Source organism: Talpa europaea (assembly GCF_964194135.1).
Source record: "Talpa europaea genome assembly, chromosome: 1".
Taxonomy (NCBI): domain Eukaryota; kingdom Metazoa; phylum Chordata; class Mammalia; order Eulipotyphla; family Talpidae; genus Talpa; species Talpa europaea.
The window spans coordinates 7594083-7616005 of NC_140073.1; the positions used below are offsets into that span (position 1 = coordinate 7594083).

At 53.4% G+C, this 21923-nt stretch overlaps 1 protein-coding gene across 2 annotated transcripts in view; it reads right to left on the minus strand.

The window, feature by feature from the left end:
- Positions 1-21923, minus strand: part of STX3 (syntaxin 3) — a gene marked incomplete at both ends in the record, with an annotated part of 43497 nt that overhangs the window by 21349 nt on the left and 225 nt on the right. The gene's annotated exons all lie outside the window — the stretch shown is intronic.

The following is a 21923-nucleotide window of genomic DNA, read 5'->3' on the forward strand; positions in this document are numbered from 1 at the left end:
TGTCACTGCGTGCACCCCCCCAAATGCACTGGGCAGGAACACAGACTGTAGCCAGGGACCATGCAGCTCGCCAGACCCCCGGGGAAATGACCCCAACAGGGGCTTCATCGAGCTACATGCCAGACTGAGGGAGGCGGGGCAGTGAGACAGTGGCATGTCTGACCCCACCCAGGTCTGTCTGCAGGCTGAGCCGCAACACGGCTTGCCTCCAGGCCTGCAGTGTTGTTGGGGGAAAGGATGTCCTGAACAAATTCCACAAATAGGTTCCATGGACTTCACCCCCACTCCAGATCAGAGATCCAAGAACCAAGGATTACAAATCCTATAATGTCATCATCGCCCGAAGGGAGGGCTGCTGGGACCCGAGAGTGGGGTTAGGTAGCCAGCTTTGGTATAAAACCAGAGATGTGGGTCTTGGGGGGCTCCTGGCTTTTCGCCAGTTCTCAGCATGCCATTGGGGTTCCAGCTCAGCAGAACTGGCAGGACACATTCCAATTTCTCTCTCTCTTTCTCTCTGAGTTACTCATTTCTTCATGTCCCCTTTTTGTAAATAAACCCTTTATTACCCTTTTTGTGTGTGTCTGTCTGCAGTTGAGTCTCATGATAAATCCCTTTTAAGCGCGCAGGTCAGGCCAACCCATTTCATAGCAGGGTTGCCCTGGAACAGTATATCAGTGGCCAGAGGGAGGCAGGGGGAGCAGGACACGTGGAGAAAAGTCGAGGGACTGAGACAACAGTCCCACAGCCACTCAACAGCTGACAGTAGATGAGCCCCCCCCCACCCCCGCCCTCTTCCCCAACTGCACCCTGGACTCCTTCAACCGCAGTTTTGAGTCAAGGGTGGGTGAAGGCTGCGGGGCAGTGAGAGGTCACTCCCAGAGATGGAGCAGGAGTGCCACTCCCCCAGGCTGAGCTTGGTCCAGAAGAGCCGGACCCTGTGTCAGGGGCTGGGGGGCTGGGAGGTCCTCCCATCCCTTCTTACTCTTCAGCTTGTTCCGGACGTTGTTGGCCCTTTTCTTGATCTCAGCCGTGAGCTGCTCTAGGTCATCCTTGGTTCCTGGGTAAACAGAGGTGGGCAGGGTCAGTAAGAAGAGGCTAGTTGCTTTGTATGCGACAACTCACAGACGTGGGTGGCGCCTTCCCAGACACCCGTCCCACACAGTCCCGTTTATCTCGGGGTGCTTCCCAGAAAGCCTCACAGAGAACTGATTGTTATAAGACATTTTCATGGGCCCCATCTCAGACCTACAAAATGAAAACACCCAGATTTGGAGCCCACACTCTGCCTTCCCAACAAGTCTTCCCAATGCCCAAAACTTTAGAGAGCCTTGCTTTTAGAAGGAACAATCATCCACTATCAGCGTAGAAGGTAGGGGAGAATCTTACAGGATCTCAAGGGAAAAGAGATCTCAACCAAGGCTCATCTACTTAGAATGAAGCAAACTATTTACGACATACCTACTATGTGCCCGGTGCAGCCCTAGGTGTACGAGCTATGACTACGGTTCCACGCCCATCCCTCAGCACCTACGACAAGCTAGAACTGAGGTAGAAATGAAAGCATCAAAAGAAGATACAGGCCCTGCCTTTGAGGTGCTCAGTGTCCAGTGGTTGAAAAAGTAAAAAAATTCAGTGGTAGGATATGCATGTACAATATGGTGTGCAATCTGGTCAAGGTCACAGCCGAGGGGTAGAAACCAGGCACCACCAAAGGGGCCTGGAAGGCATCTAAAGACAGAGGGTGCAGGCAGATTCTCCAGCAAGGACCAAGAGTTAACCAGGTAGAACAGGATACTAAGAGTGAATAATACCACGCGCGAAATGAGGGGACCACAAGCATTTGGGGCACAAAGTTTAGTCTGGCTACCGTGTGGGTGACATGGGGGAGCATGTCAGGAGCAAAGCGAGGAGGGCACGTAAGCTGATGGCCGGGAGGGCTCCCACGTGCTCCGCTAAAGCACTTCGCCTTCCATCTTTAGGAAACAGTGAGCCACTGACAATTTTAAAGAGTGAAGTGACGGTGTGAAGTTTGTTCTCTGTCCTTAAAGAAGTACCTGAAGCGCAGCTCTGGACCAAACCCTAAAGATGGGAAACAGCGGGGCGGGGGTGGGGGGGGGAGTATGGGTGAACAGCAGGAATCCAGGGGTGGGAGGGACTGATGGGCCATTTGACAACACTCAGTGGGTGACAAATGGGCTTGATCTGGTAGGATGTGAAAAGGGGGACTGGGAAAAGCATTTCAGTGGGGGGACTCGCGGGAGAGAGGCGAGGCGAGGAGCAGAGGAGACGGCATGACGTGGCATGTCAGTGTGATTTATGCCAACACCCACACCCTCCCCCGGCTGACAGGAGACAAAAAAGGAGGCTGGCTCAGACCAAAGGTCCCGGCTCGTCACGGGGTGAGCCCGCCCCAGGGAGCACTCACTTGGCTCTGGAATGGGTGCAGACAGAATGATACTGTAGAGTTTCTTGGCCCCCTCCACATGCTCGGAGATCTTGTCAATGTTCAGCCGGGTTTCCTCAATCTAGAATCAGAAAAACAACAGCCTCTGTCATCCCAGAGGAGGAACACAGCCAAGGCGGAGGGTCAAGGTTGGCAGCACCCCCTGCTGGCCGCTGCCCACATCAGGGATCCAGTGTGAGGAGCATCTTTGAGGTCCTCAGAGGAAGGAATCTCAGGGAGGTCAGGAGAAGCCAAGCTCACTGCTCCCTGCGGGGGACACGTTCGCCACCTAGAGGGGAGGGAGCAAGCCAGCGCCAGCAGGGCCAGGAAAAGCTGTGCAGAATAAGGACAGGGAAGGGCCAACAGAACTTCTCAGGCCAATCCTTTGATGCCACCCCGCTCCACAGTGAGGACAGAAAAGAGTGCGTGGGATGGGGGGGAAAAGGGGGAGAAATAAGAGGGAGGAAACAAACCTAGAGCAGAAATAAAGGGAGAAAATGATGAAGAGAAAGAAACAGAGAAACAGTGGAGGAGAAAGGAAGAGACTAGGAACGGCCCCTCTGAAGACAGTCCACACTCCTCCCCTGGACTGAAGCTGGGCCTCTGGGTGGGCCGCTGGGTGGGCCGCTCGGTGGGCAGCTGGGTGGGCAGCTGGGTGGGCAGCTGAGTGGCTGCATGGGCTGCTGGCCGGTCACAGGCCTTTCCGCCATTTTGAACATTGTGTCTTCGTGACTTCTTGGAAGAGCTGGTTTTCCCAGCGGTGACTTTCTGGGTATTTATGGGCAGCTACATGCAATTTCCTTTTGTGCATTTGCCAGATAACCAAAGAATCATGGCGGGGGGAGGAGGGGACCGAAAAGAAAATCTAAACACTCAAGGGCTATTTGCGTGTGTGTTTGGGGTTGTTTTAAGTCTAATGATATTATCCTGCATGATCATAAAGAACGAGGACTGATTTACTGACCCCGGGATCAGAAACGGGGCCCTTCACAGCACGTCTGCAGAGCCAGCGTCCCTCCATCCTCTTTATACATGAAGACACGAAGGCTTATGGCCCAAGAACTCACTCCAGGCCATTTTGCAAAAAGGCAAAGTCGAGGCAACTGCGAGACTCCAAACCTTGTCTCCTGGAGCTGGGAAAGGCTGAGAACGGCCTCAGGAGGCTCCTGTCTTCTCTCCCGAGTCCCTGCACCTTCAACCTGCCACAGGTACACATGCCACTTGACGCACTGTCCTTGTGAGGTGGATGCAGGTGCCTTTTACCGAAATCGCAGGCCTTGACGCTGATACTCTAACCAAAGCTCCCAATAGACAGCTTTTTTAGACCAGGAGCCCTCAAGAAAACTTACTATGGAGGGAAAGTCTGAAAGGTTTTTTGAACCGCCAAGCTAAGTGTGCAGCAAATAGTCCTCAACACCTTACTGGGTATCACCTTTTTAAAGGTGTTTTTTAAATGCTTTGTCGATAAGGTGGCAATGGGGGTGGTGTCGTTTAATAAGTTAGAATCAGACAGACAGGTCCAAGTTTTGGCTCCACCTCTCAGCCATTTTATGACCGTGAACAAGTCACGTACTCCCCCTGTGCCCCGTCTCTCATCTGTGAAATGAGGATTATCATAAAAACTATGAGGTTTTTATGGGGATTAAATGAGAGAATAAATACATGTCCGGTGCTTGACACAAGGATAGGTAATTTGGAGATGACGGCAAGCGCAAACCCAGTCAGCAACCACTGCCAGGGGACGTCGAGCCAGGTGTGCAGCCAGGCAAGATAAGCCAGGGACGAGCCCAGCTCGTGGAGTCTTGCGGCCACCGACCCTCTGCCATGCTGTCAGAGCCACCAAGTGCCCAGGGCGAGGGCCGGGGCATCAGAGGGTGCCTGCCTCATGGAACCAAGGTAACTACCATATTCTGTGACTCACCGGGATCTAACTAAAAGGAGGGAGCTATTTTCAAGGCACGGATGGCTTCTTCCCTCTGAACTTAAATAGCAAGAGGAATCTAACCACACAATGATAAACAGAGAAAGTACTACTTGGGTAACAGGCAGGTATCGTGCCGGAGGACCCGTTGATTCCACATAAAAAGTCTCTGTGTCCCCCAACAACGTGCCTCTAGTGAGGCAGTAATTCCTGCATCTCTAGTTACTGAAAACGCATTATGTGCCCCCCTCCTTTTAAGTATTAGGTGTGTCCACACCATAGACACACCTTTGCTTTTCCCCAAAAACAGCATAATCATTAAAGGGGTTCAGCAAGTCGCCTTCAGTATGTTTGCTTCTTTGCTTTGGACAAACATCGATGAGAAGGAACAGAGCCGTCCCTGTCAACCAATCAACAGAAGCCAAGTCCCTCAAGGGTTTTATCAAGATGGGGACCAGGGCTTCAACTCTCCTTTTAGAAATCAAAACAGATGATTCCAGAGCTATCCTGACCAGTGAAAGCATAGTTCTGAGACAACAATCTCAAATCCATGGAAGGGGGATGCAGCGTGCAAAATTTAGTCAGGAAAACAGAAACCTACCTGGTAACTTTAACCAAAGTCATGCGTAATGGAGGGAATTCTTTACACAGAGCTGGAAGGACCGAGAAGCCAAATGAGGCTGGTGAAGCACTCAGGAAAGGAAGAGCAGCAGGTTGGAGGGACAGCCAGGAGAGGCAGGGGCCAAGGCCATAGACTCGGGAGCCAGGCGCTGGGAGTAACCAGCAGAACGAGCTCTAGGAGCAGGTCTGCCAAGAGAAAGTTGAGGAGTAGACTTGTCTGGGGTAAAAGAAACCCACAGTGTCTCCCCCCATCAAGTCTGCTGCCTCCCCAAGGTCAAACATACCCACAGCCAGCTGGCACAGGAGCCTGAAGGATGCAGGGTGCCTCCAACACAGAGCGCGGGAAGGGTGAGGACAGCCAAGAGCACACGGGCAAGTGACTGGCAAGGGCGTCCTCCTGCTATGAAAAGAGCCCGCAAAGGCAGAACTTGCCAGCTCGCACAAACGTCTTCCTTCACCAGAGAACTAGGGAGTATTTAAACCTGCTTGATGCAACTCAACGCCTAGAATTCCAAGGCACATTCACTTTGAAATTCTTGGTTTTAACCAAGGTCAAAGCTACCTAGTGAATCTCTAAGATTTCAGGCTGCTCACCTGCAGCCTCTGAACAGGCTTCAACCCACCCGCCCAGGCATGCCTCCACACTCTCTACCTGGCGCCCGCTGGACTCAAGTCTCAAGGGCTGGGGCACACGCAGCGCCTCTCAGCAGAGGTGTCTGAATGAACGACCGAGTACAGGTGACGCCAGGAAGCGAGCATGCTTCTTCACATGCCGCTGCAGAGCAGTTCTTAAGCACATTCCCCAAAAGAAAACTTTATGAAAATTACTTTCTCCCAAACGCAGACATTGATCCTTATTAATAGAAGTCAGAGGTCAGAAAGGGCTGCAAAATACAGAAGCTGAGACAGCCGAGTCAGGCAGCTCCTTTCTATGGGACTCCCTGGAGTCCCATAATGCACATTTGAAATTTCCGTGGGAGGAAAAAGGAGTGAGCATCTCTCAAACATACCTGATCACACCACCATCCAGGATAAGCCTGTGACTGGTCCCCCCAGAGGCACCCCTTACCCCTATACTTTCTTCCTATGAACTCAGATCTTCTAGGGGCAGAGGATGAATCTGATGTCCCATCCCCTTGCTAAGCACCCACTGGCCCGGGGTCCCTGCAGCTAAGTGGCCGCAACTGCCTGACCACAGAGGGAGTCAGCTTGGAGGACTGACTTTTCCTCCCTGAAAAAAGGACCTGAAAAGCAGCCTGTTTCTTACTGATGAGGTGCCAATGCAGGTGGTGGCACACGGGGAGTCTGGGACCCCCAGCACTGACACGCCAGCTGCCAGATGGTGAGCACCCCATCACCTTTTGATAAAGGGATGATGAATCCAGAACAACGCGCCCCTGGGAGTCAGCCTTCTCGGGTAGATTCTGTTGTCTCTGAACCTTGCTCTTCCCCAACAACTGAGCAAACAGAGCCAAGAAAATGGGAATTGGACAAAAATCTGCAGTTTATCACTTACTGGGCCCTGGCTTAATCCGTCACGGCGGCCTGGAAACCCAAGGGTCCATTTTTTTTCCCGTCACGACAGAGCAGCTGACAATGTCACTGCTGAGTTTTAAGGCACAAGCACAACTTGAAAACGCCCTGGTCCAGTGACTTCTCCTGCACCTGGCAGACGCCTCTCTGCCTGTCAGCGATCCATGCTGTCTCAGCCAGTACCCCTGGTGACCTGCCTGCCGGAACCACTCCAGGCAGCAAGACTTATCTCGAGAGCTTTCCTGAGACAGCCACTCCACTGCACGCCCACACAGAGGCCTCTCATGCCCCGGGTCCCCATCCTCCGGGATGGACCTTACCCCACTTTCAAGGCTATTTCCAGGCCACATCCTATACAAGAAACTGCACAGTGTAGTTATCCGCAAATATACCGTGCAGCAGAGTGGAGAGAACCAAGGGTGACTGGACACACTCCCTCCATGTCAGAGGGCGGGCTGGGCTCAGCAGGGATTTTCTCTTCTTATACTCACCCCACCAGCAGGTGACCTTGTTGCTCCTATCCTGGAGGAAACTGGAGTTCAGAGTGTTACCCGACTTTTCCACTTTCACCACTGGGCACGGGCAGAGCTGAGGTTAGACCAGGATGTGTGGGTGCAGAGTGTGTGGCCTCTTTCCATGACCCACGTGCCCCCTTGCTCCTGTCCCTCCAGCACTCAGCCTCTCTGCCCCACCTGACAAGCAAGAGGGGAAGAGACATCCACAGGGGCCCACTGAGGGCCTCCTGCACCTTCGCTCCTTCAGCCCCAACCAACCTGTGAAGTGGATGTTTTTCTCCATTTCACAGATCAACCCACTGAGACATGGAGACGTCCAGGGATGGGCCCAAGATCACAGTCAGTGAAGGGTGGGAAACTAATCTCAAAGATAGAGTTCTTTGTACCCCCACCCCTTCGCCACCCTACATATGACAGAAAGCACTTAACAAGTAATAAGGAAAGCAGTAGCCCTCAAGGTCTTGCTGAGTCTCCAAAAATACCCATGACCATCCGGAGCATGACCATCGGGAGCATGACAGGTTAGGTAATACTTTCCAGACCCATGGTCTTCGATCCTCACGGAAGCCTTGAAAGGTAAGCGCCTGCATCCCTGACTTCCAGACCAGGAATTAAAGCCCCAAGGGTTAAGTTACCTGACCAAGGTCAATTGCTGTTAAATGCCTGAAGATGTGGGCCTCCCTGATGGCTCATGGGTTAAAGTCACAGCACTATGCAGCTATCACCAGCCACAGCGGCACAAGTTCAATTCCCAGGCAAGGAGCTACCCACATGGAGGGGCAGGCCTCTCCTGTCTCCCCGCTGCTCCCCTCAGCAGTGTATTTCAGTCAGTCTGCCTGTTCTGCTCCCCACTCTGTCTCTGGTGAATCCTCTCACACACCCCCACCTCTGGCTTGTACCCCAGCTCTTGTATGCATAAATAAATAAATCTTTATTTAAAAAAATGTCTGAGGATGAGATCAGATGGTCTTGCCCATGTCAAAGCCCACATCTCCCCAGCCTGCAGGCGGGGGTGGGATGGGAGGGGTGTCACTGCCTCTCAGGGCTCCCTCGCCGCTTAGGGAGTAGAGGGAGAGCACAGTTATTAGGGAAGAGTCCTTCTTATAGAGAGAAAGTTCTCTGTTTTTATTTCCTCAATGTAGTCCAAATTCATTTTTTCTAAGTGGTTTACAACCCTGTGCATGATTTAGGGGTGTCAGTTCACACTTCTTCAGATGCATGTTACCATCACCAAAGCACCCACTCTCCACCACCAGTCCACTGGGGCTCCTGCGCCCAGCCGGCCCAAACGCCTCCTCCTCTGACAGCCAGGATCCCACAGTCAGCTTTCTAGGGTTTGTTTGGGTTTGGCCTTGTCTGTTCCCTTGTTTGGTTCTCTGCAGTCCACACGAGTGAAACCACCCGGTATCTGTCCCTCCGAGTCAGCACTGTCCCCTCCAGGAGGCAAGAAATTCTTTCATGCGTCTGGTTCTCCAAGGCAAGATCAGAGGCCCAAACTCAGGGTGGCCCTGGCGTCCGCCCCACCACAGAACAGAAAGACAGTTTCCTCCCGAGACCCGCCTGGAACAATGCTGGACTCACAAGACTCAGGTGGCCTTTGATCTCCACAGAAAGGAGGGCGCCTCCCACAAGGAGGGCGGGATCTGCTGCACGGTCCATAAACTCCCCAGTGGGGCCAGCAATGCTCACGTTCACTCCTGAGCACACTTGTTACACCCACAGGTAAAGGGGCAGGTGCTATCCAGGCCCGTCCACTCCGTGTACCCCCCGCCTACAGGCGATTTCTGCACCCCCATGCCCTGCCTCCCGCCACCCCCACTCCTCCTGCCCCCACCCTTCCTGCAAAGGGAACACGATGCCTCTTGTCCCCAGTGACAGTAAACTTTTGTGGTTTGTTTTCTTTTTTCAAGCACCAGTCCCTGAACACACACGTCACACTGCATGTGTCAGAAACATTGTCCCAGGCCATCCTCACATGGGCGCATCCACCCCCAGGCACAGGCAAGAGAACCACGTGGTTAAGAGGCAATCACAGGAGCAGCAGCAATCACAGAGGCAATCAGGAGCTGGGCTGAGACCCGAACCCAGGGTGACCTGGCTCCAAGCCTGAGATCTCCCCTGACACTTGCCTCCCTCAGGCTTCAGCCTCCCCCTCACCAGGGGCAACACCTTCCCAGCTTCAAGATCAGAGAGCTACTTGAACCTGTAGGCTGGAACGCCCATCCTGGGCCATTAAACTTCAAAAAAGAAAAGAAAAGAAGCTGGTGGTTTCTCGGTGTCTCAGCTATCAGAATGAAGTCAAAGAGACTTGCCTTTGGCAAGAACAAACCTGATCCATCTGAATCACATGCCTGAAGACAGGTGGTTTTTACTGTCTGGCTGGGACCCCATCCTTGACTCTGTATTTAAATCACATCATTTGAGCCTCCCTGGTGGCCTAGGGGTTAAGTCTTAGCACTGTCACCACAAAGACCTGAGTTTGATCCCCAGCCAGGGAGTGACCCACATGGCACAGCAGACCTCTCCTGTCTCGCCCGCTCTCCCCTCAGCAGTGTATTTCAGTAGATCCACCTGTACTGCTCCCCACTCTGCCCCCAGTGAATCCTCACACCTCTGGCCTACACCCTAGTTCTTCTATGCCAACAAATAAGTAAATCACATAATTTATGCACCAGAGGTTGTTATTAAAGTACAGTCCTGCAGCCCAGCACTCTGAGAGTGTGTCTCTTAGCACCTGTAATTGACCTTCTACTCGTACCTTTCTTCATAAGATCGAAAATCCAAATCCTCCCAAATAAGAATTAAAAGGAGACTCTCCCTTCCACTTCTGGGCCCGAGCATCCCTCCTCAGCACAGGGCCACCCGTGAGCAGCCTGAGGCTCTTTCTAATCATGAAGATGCTGTGCTTCCCTGTGGACATTCAGAAAAAGCCACACAGAAAGGTCGCCTACCTCGGAGAAGAACTCATCCATGAAGGCCGTGTTGTCGATGGCGATCTCCACCTCATCGGCATCGCTGTCCTGTGTCAGCTGCTTCTGGGCAAGACAGAGAGGAGACGGTTAGACCAGAGGCCCGAGCAGCGGCCGCGGCACTCCGTGCCCACTGGGGTTGGCCAGCTGGTCTCCCCCAGGCATTTTATACACACAAGTGCCTCTAAAACTCAGAACTCTGTGCAGGGGGGCCTCCCTGGTGGCCCAGGGGTTAAATCTCAGAGCTATCACTGCTACGGCCTGAGTTCAATCCGTATTTCAGTATATCTGCCTGCTCTGCTCCCCACTGTCTCTGGTGAATCCTCTCACCCCCACACCTCTGGCCTACACCCAGTTCTTCTATGCATAAATAAATATTTAAAAATAAAACTCTGGGACACATCAGCCCCTGACGTCTAGTCACACTGTCTGAATTTAAGCCCTAGACCCACTGCCTTTCTGGATTTTTTTGCAAGGGGAGTCAGGGGGAAGGGAGGGACTAGAAGTTACTGACCAGGCTGGGCCAAAATGCTAACAATAACACCACTTACACTTCATAAAATCAAGAAATAATGTTAATATACAACACTTTTGCACGTGTGAGTATCCTGGCATACTCAATAAATGCTGGGTTTCATGAGCGGTGGTGCTATTGGTGACATGACATAGCTCATTCCAGTTGGAGAAACTAAAACAGAGAGGTTGAGTGACTTGGCCGAGGTCGCACAGCTGAAATGTGGAGGCAGGCAGATGCTAGCTCATCTTTTGGATTTTGACCCCATGTTCCTCCAGGCTGTTCAAATGTGTGATCCACTCTATGAGGGGTCTGTAGTAAAACAGTTTCTAGCCACCATTCCTTCAAAGCATCAGCTTCAAGCCCTCAGGGTAGGGGCAGAGATGTCCTGTTTTCAGAAACCACCTCTTGCAAAGGAAGCAGAACCATGTGGCCTTCCCTGACAGGGAGTGTTTGTTTATAAGGAAAAGGAAGCTCTCCTGCCAGCCCTCAGCAGCCCCCCATGGACCCCAGCTTTCTTAATCCCATTCAACTTCCTCTGAAAATCACAAAAGGAAGTGCCTCCATGCCCACCCAGCATCAGGGCAGGGCTGTTTCTCCTTTCTTCCTGAACACTCTCCCCAGACTTCTGCTCAACACAGGCCATTTCTACACCCAGGACCGGATGGGCACAGCCTACCTTCCCAGTACCCGTTTCTTCACAACCTTCAGTGGCCCACATCCTTCTAAGACCTGTCACTCTCAGAAGTCCACGGCCATAATGTCACCTGCTCCCCCTGATCTGCAGGGGAGGATGTAGTCACTGGGATTCCCATGGAAATGTGGCGTTCTCCAGCCATGTGGAGAGGCTCTTTTGACTGACTCCGGCTTGTCAGAAACCACCAGGAACTCAAGCTTCATTAAGGCCACATTCAAAAGAGCTGCTCCAGGCCTTGCAACCACTTGCCCAAAACTTAGAACTGACTATGTGCCCTGCCTTAGAACAGCCCCTGAATGCCCCGGGATTCAAGGTCCCAAAGCCTAGCAGAGCACAGGGGCCCAGTTTCTCCCACCGTGGGGTTCTCCTCCTAAAAATACAAAATGACGACACCCACAGCAGCAGCCACAAGTCAGCGCAGATCAGAAAATCCAAGGAGGAGGCATCATCCCAGGCTGTGCGGAGCCATCACCAGGCTCCACCAGGAAGGAATCTACCAGGTGAGGGGAGGCCTCGGGGAGCCCACTGGTGAGGAGAGCACCTGACACCCTTTATCTGCTGCCCGCAAGGATGAGCACACACAGAAGAGGGCTTGGGCTTCTTTATCAAAGAATCAAGGCCTGTGGTTAAAAAGGACGTTAGGACAGCTGCAGTGAAAAACGTCCACGAACCACGAGCCCAGCCACCCACTTCCTCTCACAGCAGCCCCCTGCTGCCTCTCCCCCAGGAGATGGGAGATAGCACAGTGACATCTGGAGCCAGGCCCTCCCACCGCCCTCAGTGAGGACAGCAGGGGCTCTGGCCTCCTCTCAGGCCAGAGCGGGAAGAGATCAGGGGCCCAGAACTCAGAGCAACTTAATCAGCAATTCCTCCTACTTGTGCGCTAGCTCTCAACTGCCCTCTCTAGTTCCTCAGTCTCCACGACTGCTGGTCCCTCTCCATTAGCTTATGTAGGAGAAATATTTGCCACCTTGAAAGCTCCTAGCAGGTGCCAGGTGACCACACCGCTGTCACAGGGCACCAGATCAACAGTCCCATCTATGTTCGTAGCCGAGAACCTGCAGCTCAGAAGTGATAAGCTATCCAAGGTCCCCCAGCCACTGATTCACACAGTCGGGGAGGGAGTCCAAGCTTAGGGGGTGTGTCCTAAGCCCTGGCTGAGTCCACAGCACCTACCCAAAGCTGTTGATCAGAGCAGCGCTCAGAGGGAGCACAGAGAGCACAGCGAGACCCTTGGGAGCACAGGGCAGGGAGAGAGGGGCCTGCAGGACAGCGTTCGCATCCTGGGAGCCTCAGTTTTCCCACCACCTTAGGAGCTTGTGGGACCCCAGGATGGGTTTGGAAACTGGGGGAGGTGAGGAGAGGGCGGGGTGAGGCAGCAGGCTAGCCGGTGCCCTCTGCACTATGCACGCTCCGCACCTACTTGCTGTACACGGGGGCTGACGAGACTTCGGTTTAAGAAAGTCCTGCCATCAAGAGAGAAGAGGAAGGAGGGAAGCAAGCGTAGCTGCTGCAAAGGCACTCAGGTCGATGGACAGGCACAGTCTAAAGAAGCGGGCAAGAGGGGGCCCCTCGCTGCATCCACCGTGACGCGCAGAGGCAACAGGAGCTCCAACCGCCAGCAATTCCTTACTTACAGATCGCCACAAATCAGGACACGAGACGGGGAAGGGTCGGAGAAGGAAAAAGAAAGCCCTCCCAAACAATCAGGCTCTCGGACCCCCTGGCAGGGGCCTGGCCCCGGAAAGACAGAGGGTCTCAGGACAAGACAGAAGGAAGGCCCAGGTGCTCTCAGCTCTAGAGAACCTTAACAGGAGAAGCCAGAGCATCCTCTGGACGAGGAAGGGATAGCCGGAGCTGACTCCCCACGGGGATATAGAAGATGTGGCTGGTGGGGCAGGCGCATCCTGACACTGGGGGGCAGGGGGAGGGGGTGAGCACAATTCCTGCTCCCCACACCCACACGGCTGCTCCAGAGACACACTCTTCTTTACAAATCCAGATTCCCTCCCAAGAAGTTTGATTCAAAGAGACAATGACGTCTGCCTTTCCTTGGGCCTGCTGCCCACCCTGGGGGCCTCCCTTCCTCTCGGACGAGGGTCTGCTGCTTCCCAAAGACAAACGCGGCACACTGCCCAACATCTGGTTTCCCAGCCCCTCTTCCTTGATTAAGAGCCAGAAGTGCTCATCTGTGTGTGCCCCACAGCAGGGTCTCAGGGCTCTGTTCCCTATTCAGGGTGAGGGGGCCCCTCTTCCATGGCCCCCCCCTTCTAGGGACAGCCTCCCAGAGGGGCCACTTCCCTTTCCTCGGAACTGCATCTTCCCCAGGACTCTCGCCAGATGACTCAAGAGGAAATCAGAGGCGGGGGATACTGCAGGGAGCCTCTTGATTTGACTTCCAAAATGTTCTTCTAGCTGAGCAACTGTGGGCAAGAATTGGCCCTGTCGGAGAGATGGAGACCCTGGGGCCTGACTCCTTACCAGATTAGCCCCAGGCCACGGGTCAGAGGACATCTGACAACTGCCCAGTCCCAGGGGCCCCATTCCGGGCCAGCAGCCCACAGGCCACCACTGCTACTGGGCAGCAGTACACACGTGCGTCCCTCCGGAACTCAGGGTCAATACACCAGCCCTCACGTCAACTCCGGGAGGGATAAATATGACTCTCCGCATTTACAGACGAGGCAACTACTTCATGAGGTTATAGAGCTAAGAAGTGGCAGCAATAGAACTCGAAAGCAGGTCTGCAGGAGGCCAGGGTCTGTCCTTATCTTCCACTCTCTGCTTGAAGAGGCCCCTCCCACTCCCAGCCTTGCTCATTTCACAGGATGCCGCAATAAAACTCACCCAAACTAGTCTAGATGCAACAATGAAGAAGATACTGGGGCATAAAATCTAGGAATGTGCTGGTTTATGGATATGCAACAGAGCTGAAAACCCAGCTCTGCCACTTCGGAGCTGTGCAATCTTAATCAAGTGACTTAACCTCTCTGTGCCTGGGTTTCCTCATCTATAACATGAATAGTCTGCTCACAGATTATGTGAGGATTAAGCTCATTAATACGTGGGAAATGTCTAGAGCAAAGCTGAATCCATAGTAACTGCCCAAGACTACGTCTTTTACGGCAGAGAATCAGTCTTTGCCTTTCCAAAGAGAGTTTTTGCTAAACATGCAACTTTAATACCCATTCTCAGCAGGTCCCTCAGGCACTTGGTTCACTGAACATGGTAACAGATGCTGGGGGGACACGGAGCAGACTCAGGGCCCCCTGCTCCCCAGCAGCACCCCCTGCTCTCCAGGACCTCTGTCTCAGAGAAGAGGCAGAAAGGCATACAAGTCATTACAGATCCACGTGGTGAGTGATCCCACAAAGACAAGGGCTGCCCAAGCTCACCTGAACTCAAGGTGGGGCCCGGGGAAGATGGAAGCCTCTCAGAGAAAGCTCACCCAGGTGAGTCCTTGTGGAGATTCTGTAGGTGAAGTGGGTTGGCCATTAAAGGAGATAGGACCATGCTTTCCTCCTGCTCCTGCTCTCATCAGCAGCCACTGCAGGGGATTCTGGAATATCTTCTGCTTCCCCCTGGAGCCTCAGGCTCCCCGTTGGTCCTCACTCCCCGGCCTCAGCTGTGCTTTTCCAACCTCCCGCTCTTCCCCCGACAGCACCCAGTTTTCAGGGATCTAGAAAGGAAGTAGTATGATCTCTATGTCACCCTCAGCCCTTCCTTTCAGCTTCTGTCCCACATGCCCCATCCCCCTCATAGTCTTCTAGAACACTTAACAATAGTTAAAATAGGTCACATATCCAGCTCTGGACACGTGCTGGGGATTCTCCTAAAACTTGTGCTTGATGGGCACTTCCTCTCTACGACAACCTCCTGGGGACCCTCCCCAGCTTATGGTTGCGAAGACTAAAGCACAAACATGCCCCATCACTTACCCAGGCCGGAGGGAGAGGAGTGCCCCTTAACAGCCACCCCCCCCCCACAGATGTTGGGGGCAGCATGACCACCTTAAATGCACAAAAAACAGATGCTACAGGGTCAAGGTCATGAAAGGCAAGGGGAGGAGACACTGTCATACACCAGAAGAGACAAAGGACGGGGCCCCAGTAAATGTGGCGTGGCACCCCAGGCTGGCCCTAGCGCAGGAAAAGAGACATGGGGGAAACTCGTGAAACCCAATTAAGGTCTGAGGTTCAGTGACGAGGAATGTGCCAACACCAGCTCCTCCTCAGCTCTGACACCTGTAGGGCCAAAGGCATCAACAGTGGAGGAGACTGAGGGCAGCAGACAGCCCTTGGTGCAGCTTCATAACTTTGCTATAACCCTAAAATTAACCTAGAAGAAAAAGGCTGTTTTTAAAGCAAACCTGATGCTATACCAGGTTGCTCTGTCCCAGACAGCGAAACACCCAAACAGTCTCACTCCACTGATCTCTTTATGTGGGGGGCTGAACTTCAGTCTCCAGAGAGACCAGGATGTTGCTATGCAAATAAATGCCCCCTGCCAGCAAACAGGCTGGCCTCCCAGAGGAGCCTCAGGAGGAAAGGCAGCTGCAGAGGGGCCTACCCTCTGGGCACGGGAGCTACGGCCCCTCCGGACTCTCCAAGTGACAGGTAAGTTCGTCCACAGAAGGTCCCATTTATCCACTGGATGGTTGATTCGGTTTTCCTGGCCATGAGTTGAGAGCGAAAACCCAGGATGAGCAGGGCAGGGACTGGGCCTCAGAGAGCAGGACGCAGGCAGCTGCTGAAATTATAACACTCGGCGGCTGCTCTGACATGTCAGCAAAAGTAAGGAGCTTCCAGTATGATACATGTGTTAGGTAGAGTTAATTAAATAGCAATTACTGTGCTAAAAACGAATAAACAAACAAAAAAAGTAAGGAGCTGTGCAAGCCCCAGGGGCGGCGGGGGATACCATGAGCTCAGAAGCCATGACCCCAAAGTTGAGACTTTGCTGGGGAAGAACGGGGAGCCCAGACTTCCACAAGGTATCCACACCTGTGCCTTCATTCTCATTTGAAACAGGGGCAACCCTCCATGAGGTCCCAGGCAGGGGTGGGGGGGAGGGCTAGGTCCAGTTGGGAGCCTTGGAACTCATCTGCCCTTGTCCCGAGGACGGGACCAGTGACCTCTAGCTTGGTCAGGCATGGATGGGTTTCCTGAGTAAATTCTGCACTCCAGGCAGGTGAAGCTGCACAATGCACAGGAATGAACGGAATGGAAGAACAGCTGGTGATGATGAGTAGGCATGGGGCGCTGCACGGTAAGTGAAAAAGCATCAGGATTTTCTGCCCTCCCATTAGAATTGATGATGGATCCTTGCGGTCCCGAATGCTTGCCTCATGGCGGGCACCCGGAATAGGGGTGGGCATATGTAGATGGGATTCACCTGGGCTAAGACTGGGCTTATAAGGGCGGGGACACCAGCACAAGAACTACCAGAAGCAGAAAACGAGAGCGAAAGAGAGAGCAGAGAAGCAGAGAACGCTGGAGGGCCCAGAAAGAGTGAAGACTTGCCAGGGGCCGGGAGGCACCCCTGCCTTCTGTGTACCTGGTTGCTGCAATACATGTAAAGCTCAATAAAAGCCTGAGAAAGCCACTGAGGGCTCCAGGACTCTCCTTTACCCAGCCTGGTCTGCTCGGATCACAGATTCCTGCTCTGTCCCATCCTGCCCCTACAAACGCATAAAGGCCACGCCACTGCTGATTAGTCAACGATTAAATGGTAACTACCATGCAGAGTGCGGGGTGCAGGGACCCCAGAGGAGTATCACACCAGCCACCCCATCTGGGAATGCACAGTGGGGGTACAGGAGGGAGAGGAGACAATAAGGCGCAGAGTGAGATAAAGAAATGAGACATGCCGGGTTCTTGACACTAGGGATCTCAATCAAACCCGAGCCTTGATTCCCTCACCTATAAAAGGGGCACCAAGCACACTCCACCTGCTCTGCAGGCTCAAGAGGGTAAAATACAAGGAAGCTAGGCCCCTCTCGCCAGTCCTCCAATGGGAAGCAGCTGGTCAACAAAAAAATCACTGTTATTGTGGTTGATATGGTAACAAGAAACTGAACCATTGATCAAAAGCCAAGGGGACCTAAGAGACAAAGAGGTCACTTCCTACAAAGCAAATGGAAGGTGATTTCAAATCCTCCCCAAGGGAACAAAATAGCCACTGACTTAAGAGAGAAAAGCATTTCCCTACAAAGCAAAAAAAAAAGCCCAGGGGGCTGCTAGGAGAGAGGCAGAATATTCGGGGCTATAGTTAAGGCAGCATTACCTGTAAAGAATGAGTTTCAGAAGACCAGGAGGAAGGAGGGATTCTGACAGAGGGGCAGAGAGGACAACAGGAACAGATGCTGGTCCCTGGGATCCCCCTAGCACCCTGCACCCCAGCCCCCACACGCATCCAGCCTCCCCCACATCACAGGAATAAAAATAAAACTAATCCCCTTCTCTAGTCCAAGCATTTTCTCTTCTGGCCTCTGGCTGATGAGTTTGTAATCCCTGATCAACCCCTGTCACACTTGCTTCCAGTCTGCTCACTGCAGAATAGCTCTCCCAGGGAATGAGCCTGGTGAGGCAGAGAGCAGGTGAGGGAGAAATCCCCGGGTAGGCAGGCATCTTCTCACCAAAAGACCCAAGCTCAGTGAAAAGATTCTCAAGTTGGGATGTTAAGATTTGGTTAAGATCCAAGGCACCTGGCACAGAGCAGGGGCTCAGTATGTGCTTAAAGAGTATTAAGCCTTAAAGGGGAAGTATAGCTCACGCTTCTGATGGAGTTAACACTATAACCATTATCCTGAGGACCCCAGAACTTCAAATGAGACCCCAGAACCCCAACCTTCCCAAAGAGCTCTGATCCTGCAGAGACCCCAGAACTTCAAAGACCCCAGAAGATCAAGCCCTTCAAGATACATCAAGACAGAACAAAGAGAGCAAAAGGAAGCCTGGCCTTTGGAGCCCCAGGGAGCTGATGTCCTGCATGTCCCTATGGGCACTGACCTTGGAGGGGCCAGTACATCCTAGTTATTCTAGTCTCCAGAGATGAATCTCCAAGGGGTCCAGTGTCCGTGACCTCCAGTCCACACATCACTGGCTTTTGACACTTCAATAGGGGAGGGTGGGGAGACCTCTCTCCGGGAAATACAATCCTGTGTTTTCCCTATACAACCATCTACTCTTCAAGACCAGGCCTGTGCAAAATCATTTTGCCTAACAAAATGCCCTGCAGGAGGTCAAAGTGGATGAAGATAGGCACACAGAGGTCAGAAAGAACTGGTGCCTGTGGCACATGTGAAGCTCCCAAGGGGCACAGCTGGGAGCCCAGGCCCCGCCTCTCTTCTTAGCGAATGCCAAGCATCTCAAGAGATTAGGCCTGAATCTTAACCGGACTTGAAGAGGGCCCTGAGCTCAGGTCTGTTCTTCCAGGAAGTGGCCCCCACTCCCTAACGCCTCGTCCTCAACGCAGTTGCTTCTATCACAAGGCCTGTTCATCTGCGTCTGTTTCTCTGTCTCCCGACCTAACCGTGCACTTCCTAAGGTCCAGGCATGTGTGTGAATCACCACTGCAGCCACCAGCTATCACAGGACCTGGGGCACAGATGGTGCTCAGCAAATGTTTGCTGAATGAAAGGAGGCCGGCAAGAGGTTCCTGGACTCAGCAGATCCAAAGTTCAGCCCGAAAGAATGAGCAAGAACTGCCTGGTGAGATGGCTGGGTGCAGGCTCTGCACATTCCTGGCAGCCATTCCTGCAGCTGAGGAGGCCGGCCTGCCGCCTGCCGCCTGTCGCCTGTCGGGTGGAGCTGTGCAAGAGATAAGTTGAGTCAGTCTCATGACCCTGGCCTCAGGGGGCAGGCCTTTCAGATAGAGGCCACAGCAGCTTGCAACTCACATTTATTGCAGTGGGTAATTATCATGAATTGGATCATTCTGTGCTCAAATTACCCTGGGGGTCCTCTTTAAGGAGAACCCTGAGACCCCAACCCTGCAGCCTGCAGAGCCTCATGGCCTCAGGACAGGCTCACCAGGCATGGGGCATTTTCTAGAACCACCGCCCTCATCCTCAGGGTTGAGGAGGGCTTAAATCTCCTGGATGGCCTCCCCCCCACCCCGAGATGCTCGATTCCCCAACATCAAGTGTGCCCCAACACTCAACACCCCCACAAACTTCCTGCCTCCCTCCAACACTGGAGGTTGACAGCCTCCCAAGCCAGCCCATCCTGTCCGTGGGCACCTAAAAATTCTTTTGCACTTTTTACAAATCAGAGTCCTCCTTTCTACCCAGCTCTACATCTCCTCGTGGGCACACAGGGCCAAGCGATCTCCTGCATGGGACACTGCAGCCACCAGGAGACAGCTGTCACCTCCCCTCTCCTAGGGTCTAGAAAGACATTGCACACAAGTGAGGTTCCTGCAAGCTGACAAACGGTTTTCTGTTGCTGATAAAAGGAATCAGAGAGCGAAGATGGTTATCTCGTCACAGTGTGGGTATTCTCTGTCCTGGGGAGGGTGGGGGTGGGTAGAGGTCAATGGTAGAAAACAAACTCCACACAGAGAAATAAGTCAGAAGGATAAAGACAAATGCAGGATGGTGTCACTTATAAGTGGAAAAGAAACAAACAGCCAAACATTTTAAAACCAGCCCTGGAAAGTTGACTGTAGAACAGAGGCACCCAGGGGGGCAGAGAGGCCCAGGGGCCAGAACAGGGTGGGGAGGGAGCAAGTGGACTAGGCTGGGAGACCAAGGCTGCTGTGGGGGGGGGCCCTGCGGTGACCACACCTGAAGGGGAGATCCTACACTCGCAAAATACTAACACGGTTGTAAACCTTTTATATGATTTTTAAAAATCCATATAAACCTTAAGTACAATCTTCATGGAAAACACTAACACTGTCAGAAGGGGCTTCTGAGCACAACAAACTCCATGCTTCACTGGGGAACAGAGAAGCAGGCAGGGGTGAGGCCCAGGGCAACAGCTACTGGGTGGCAGGGTGACAATTAGCACCTACACCCATCTCCCTGCCTCCCAAACACTAGGGCACTGATTTCAAAGCAGCACCCCCCTCCCAGGGCACCTACCCTCTGCACCTCCCCAAAAGGAAGAGAGCGAAAGCCTCAGCTCCACAGTAAGATGGGGCACAAAGAAGCTCAGGAACTTGCTTGGGTCCCTGGGAAACTGAATTTACACTTGGAACCCAGCACTCAAGGGAGGCTCTGCTTTTTGCCGACAACAGGGTACAGAAAAGGGCCAGGAATATTTTCATCTGGAAAAGCATTTCCTACTACAGCAAGGAGAACCCTCTGCTGGCTGCTGGATGTGGCGCAAAGCCAGGTGGGTGAGCTGATAGAGGAAGAGCTTCAAAACACTACTCCTCCTGCCTTCTGGCCTTCCCAACCTGCCTGCTAGGGGGAGGGGGGGCAGGCAATGCAGAGGCAGGACCTGGGTTCTTCCATGAGCTCTGTGACCTGTACCTTCCTCCGCCCTCTAGTTCCCCATCTATAAAATTAGGGCCCCATAAATCTGCCAGGTCACTGGGTTGCTGTGGGACTCAGATGACAAAGAGCAAGTAGGAGCAGGATGGCTCTCCCCCACAATCAGGTCTGTCCTTTGCGTCTCTCACTTCCTACCACCGCAGCCTCCACAGCCCCAACCACCCACAGCAGGCGAAGGGTCAAGAAGGTCTCACCCAAGGTAGGCAGGAGAAAGAAAAACAATTGCAACATCACCCCTGAGGCCCCTCCACTCCTCTGAGATGAGGCACCTGTTTCCAAAGAGCGTTTACAATGAGCATTAACGCCAACACTTTATTACTCCTTACACGACCACCCATTGCACAGATGGCAAAGCTTTGGCTCAGCCGTGTCGGGGCAGCTAGTAAGCAGTGAAGCCAGAGGAAAGCCCCAGTTTCTCCAGCCCAGGGCTCCCTAGATTTTACTGGGCCTGTGAATCTCCCTGAGGGAGGTTTGGGGCATGATCAGAACAATTCTGCAGTTCCAGACTGGGCCTCAAGCTTCTGCGCAACTAACCAGCCCCACTTTGTTTCAAGGGCTGGGTTTTAAATGCCATCAAGGCAGAGCCTGTGCCACCCAGGGCTCAGCAATGGGCCTGGCCCAGAGTTTACCCTCAAAAGTTAACTGTTGAGTGAGTCACTGAGAACCTGACTCAAAAACCCAGACTCTGACGCTTCTCTGGGTCACATCCATGATGTCACTGCATCTCATAACCAGTCTCCTAAGGTCTCATCATCCCCAGCTGACCCACAGGGAAACAGTGGGGAATGGTCAAGGCCCGAAGGTTTGTGCGGGGCAGGGCTGCAGGCTGTCTGCCTCCAGGCGCTCCACCCTGACCACAGCTGTCCGGGGGCGGAAATTAATCATTACAGACCGCCCCATGGCCAGGAGCTGGTCCCACCCCAGCAAGGCACCAGCTCACCCACCGCTGTGGCGGTCACCCAGGAGCTGTGACCTGCTTCCCGGGGAGGGGGCTGCCAGGCTCGATGCCCCTGGAAGGAAAACCAGGGAAGTGCAGAGGAGGAGGCCAGGCCTGGGCACAGTGACAGGCAGCAGCGGGCAGGTGGTGAGGTCACCCCACAGGGGACCCCTCCCTGGGTCCCAGCACCCCGCGGATCCCAGCTGCGGACGGATTCTGCCCAGCTCCGGCCGGCGAAGGGGAGGAGGAAGAGCCGGGCTAGAGGCATCCA